The sequence below is a fragment of the Calidris pugnax genome, unplaced genomic scaffold (genome assembly GCF_001431845.1).
Source record: "Calidris pugnax isolate Ruff unplaced genomic scaffold, ASM143184v1 scaffold116, whole genome shotgun sequence".
Taxonomy (NCBI): Eukaryota; Metazoa; Chordata; class Aves; order Charadriiformes; family Scolopacidae; genus Calidris; species Calidris pugnax.
The window spans coordinates 1414202-1418612 of record NW_015090877.1 but is presented as its reverse complement, the minus strand read 5'-3'; positions in this window follow the sequence as shown (position 1 = coordinate 1418612).

Sequence of the window (4411 nt, the reverse complement as noted above, 5' to 3'; positions counted from 1 at the left end):
CCCAAACTGGGTAAGCTGGCACATATATGAGCGAGGGAAGGGTTTTTGGATGGTCCTTCCACCACTGCTCCCATCCCAGTTGGGGACAGAGGGTGGGACACGGTCCCCATTGCTCCCCACGGGCTGGACCCAAACCCAATGCTGAACCCCCAGCAGGCTGAGAGGTGGCTGTGCCAAGCTCCCGGCTCGGGGAACAGGGTTGGAGGGGCAGGTTCTGCTGTGGCCCCATCTCAGCCGAGCAGCTGTCGCCGTCCCAAATCTCCGGCGAGCAGGCACGTCGGAAATCCCGGGAGTCGGAGGAGAGCTCTGCTCTGCATTCCTCGGCCGGGAGCGGGGAGAGGGCGAAGCATCTCCCCGCTGCCTGCAGCTGCTCCCAAATATGTTACGGCTTGTCACCGTGGCAGGAGGGGATGTCGGCCAGCCTCGAAAGCCAGAGGGGAGATGGGGCAGTGGGGTGCCCAGGGGGAACACGGGAAGGTGGGTCCCATTGGAAGTGGCATTTTGGTAGGACCTGCGCTGAAATAGAGACACAGTTTGGACGTTTTTTGGTAGGACCTGCGCTGAAATAGAGACATGGTTTGGCCGTGTTTTTTGTCAGTGTTGGGTTGATGGTTAGACTCAATGATCTGAAAGGTCCCTACCAATGTGGACAATTCTATGATTCTATGAAATCCCACCAGGATCATCTCTTTGTTGGGTCCTGGCCAACCTCAACCTCAGCGGGATTTCTATGAAATCCCACCAGGATCATCTCTTTGTTGGGTCCTGGCCAACCTCAACCTCTCCTTCCCCATCAGCGGGACGGTGCCTGCACCCCAGGGGTGGAGATGCTGCCTCCACTACCCGGCTTGCTTTGCCAGCCCCTAAAACCTGCTGATTTTCCTGCCCTTTCTGATGGAAGGAACTGACTGGCACCATCCCCACCATCGCTGCTCCAGTGTGGGGACCATGCGGCTCCATGCAGCAAGGAGGGATGTGGACCAGGCTGCCACAGGGAATGAAAGAGAATTGCCTGGGCTTGGAAGGGTCCTGTCAGACCATCTAGATCATCAGCCATCAACCCAACACTGACAAAATCCATCACTAAACTATGTCACTTAGCCCATCTTTTAAATACCTCCAGGGATGGTGACTCCACCACTTCCCTGGGCAGCCCATTCCAATGTTTGATAATCCTTTTGGTGAAGAAATTTTTCCTAACATCCTAAACCTCCCCTGACATAACTTGAGGCCGTTTCCTCTTGTCCCATGGCTTGTTCCTTGGGAGAAGAGACGGACCCCCTCTCTGGCTACACCCTCCTTTCAGGGAGTTGGAGAGAGCGAGAAGGTCTCCCCTCAGCCTCCTTTTCTCCAGGCTCAACACCCCCAGCTCCCTCAGCCTCTCCTCACAAGACTTGTGCTCCAGACCCCTCACCAGCTTTGTGCTAATGCGCTTCCCCCAAAACTCAGCAAATCAAGCCCATTGCCCACGATGGAAAAAAAGAACAGTTGGGGCAGCCCCCAGGTGTTTCTCCCCGACCCCACACCATGGGTCTGGCCACCAGCTTGGGAAGCTTCCCCAGAGGAGCAAAGACAAACCCTCCTCGCCGGGATTTTCTCAATGGATGGGTATTTTTAGCTCAGGCCCCGTGGCTGCCGGTCCCCGCCGGCGGTGACGGGGTGAGCCGTCCCCGCGAGGCCTCCGCCAGCCGGGGGAAGGTCACCCCATGACGGATCGCAGCACGTTCTGCCCGGGGCTCGCACAGCCTGGCCTTTGTGTGCCTCCCAGCCGCCACCATCCATCACGGGATAACCTGACAGCCGGCAGCAGAGCCCTAATCCCCCGCCGGCTCCAAATTACCCGGGGCGCAGCCCGCAGCCACCGTGGGCACCCATGGGACCCAGGAAAAGCCAGGAAAAGCTCGTTTGTTCCCCAGCCATTGTCTTCGCAGGGTGCTCAGGGTGGTGTGGGCTATGACAGGAGCCCCCCAGTAGCCCAGACACTGGCATTCCTCCTACTTGCCCGGCAGTTATCATTATCCCTGATTTGATGTCTGCTGGGATGAGCATGGACCCTGCTGTGTTCCCCCACCATGTCTGGGATGAGGGTCATCCTTGGCAAAGAGGGTCTGACGGAGAAGCAGAGCCATGGCTGGGTGGGCACAGCATTATTCTGGCTTCTGGTATTGGTGGCAGGGTGGGCAGCCTGGCTGAGACCCCCCAGAAGGAGCTGGGGCTGCCACCCCAGTGTAGGGTTCTTCTTCCCCAGCCCCCATCCTGCTCTGACACTCAGTGCCCATTCCTGCCCTTCTCCATGGGCTGCCTCCTGCCTCTGCTTCCCACTCAGCCACGGGGACACGGTGGCTTTGGTGGTCCATCAGGACTGGCTCGACCCCTGTCCCTCTCTGCCCCTCTCCTGGCCGGGGAGAAGCCACCGTGGTGGCCGGCGCCTGCCCCGCCGATGCTGCCCCGGTTTTATGAAGTGCTAAATGCTTGACCGCTCTCTTGTACGGGTCCGCCACGTGCCCCAGGGAGCTGGTTATGTCACTGCCGGGTTCCTCACCCTCCAAACACACTCTGGCGATTCAGAAAAGCCCATTTATATGGTATAGCCAGGGGCTCACCGGGGGTCACCAATAAAGGACCCCACGAGTGAGTCAAACTGCTTGACATGATGGTGTGAAGCTGATGTGAAGCCCTCGGGCTCAGGTTATCCCCTCCTCATAGCTTCATGCCTGCTGCTGGCTCCTCTGTGCACTCTCAGGGATGAATCCTGCCCCTTTCTAACTGTTTTAGTGCTTTTGCCTCATGCAGGGGCCAAGCCGGTGCTCTGATTTCTTTCCTTCTTGATTTTTTTGGGGGTGTGATTGGCCCTGGGGAGCACAGGGTCTGTGCCGAGGGTGAAACTCGAGGCTGCGGGTCCTGCTTTCCTTACTACAGATTTTTTATAGAAGCTAAAACCATGGGGAAAACAAATCCCTAGGGCTGACACCCCAGGAGAGTTGAAATCAGGGTGAGGATGTGTTATAAGGCTCCCAGCCCCAAAGAAATCACTACAATGAGAGAAGAGCATACAAAAAGGCTAGAAGACAACCCAAAATGAGCAAGGGTGCCAGCAGTGGGCGTGGGGAATGCACCACGGCAAAGCCTCTCCGGGGAGGGGGGATTTGGGGAAGGAAAATCCCGGCTGGGTTGGCCCTGCTCTTTGCTGACATTCTTTCCACTGACCGATCCCTCGGCTGGAATCTGGCCCGGGAGCAGGAATAGGAGGAGATGGGAGATGGTTTCTGATGTTCCCGGTGGAAAAAAAGAATAAATCCCTTCTGAATTAAAGGCAAAGTTGGAGAGATGTGGTCAAGCGGCTGGAGTCAGTAGGGAAGGGCTGAAGATGGGTTAGGATCCCACCCAAGCTGCTGCTCGTGCAGTGTCCCAAATGTGCCTCAGTTTCCCCATTGGGAAGAGGAGAGGAATGTGTCTTTGCTGGGAAAGGGGTGCAGCAGGATGGTGTTGGGGCTTTGGTTATCCACATGTACAGAGGCTGGTACCAGAGATGAGCTTGGATGGGCCGGAGCCAGGGTGGGACGGGATCCATCCCCACTTGTCTCCTCTGCTGGGACATGGAGACACCAGGAGAAGGTGTCCTTTGGGTGTGGTGAACGGGAGAATCCATGAACATGGACTTTGCACCAAAAATGCTGCTCTGGGATAAGGGACTAGGTCAAGGACCTTCTGGAAGCCCATGGTGGATGAAAGGCTAAGCCTGGTGTGGTCCTGCCTGCTCTGTTCCTGTGGGGCAGGCAGGAGGGACAGGCAGCGGAGCGCTGGGGCTGGCACCGGGACGGGGACTGCATGGCCAGGGGTGACCACAGGGAAAGGGCCCGACTCTGGGGTGTTCCCAGCATCGAGATGTCCCTCCTGGGGCTGGATTCCTCTGTTTCTCCACGTCTTCAGCAGAAGCAGGATCAGGCCCTTATGCTGCAACCTGGGGTCATGGGAAACATGGGGAGCGTGTGGGGCAGAGCGCCGGGGCTGGATTCCTCTGCTTCTCCACATCTTCAGCAGAAGCAGGATCAGGCCCTTACGCTGCAACTTGGGGTCACGGGAAATATGGGGAGCGTGTGGGGCAGAGAGGGGTGGGGAGCTGGGAAAGGCCAAGAGATGGAGGATGCTCTGCTGGTGTTGGGTCCCACCACGGGGAAGGCAGGGATCTGGGGTGCCGTGGGATCCAGGGGGGGCAGCCATGAGGTTGCCCTGGCTGGGCAGGCTGACCACGAGGCCACCACAGGCTCCCCCCAACCCGCCCGTAACTGAAGGGACCAGATGAGGGAGGAATGTTGCGGGGGGGGGGAGCTGGCAGCCACCCGCATCCCCGGTGGCACCCCTGGGCTCAAACAAAGCCCTTGTTCCTGGGGTGGCCGAGCTTCCCCCCCTC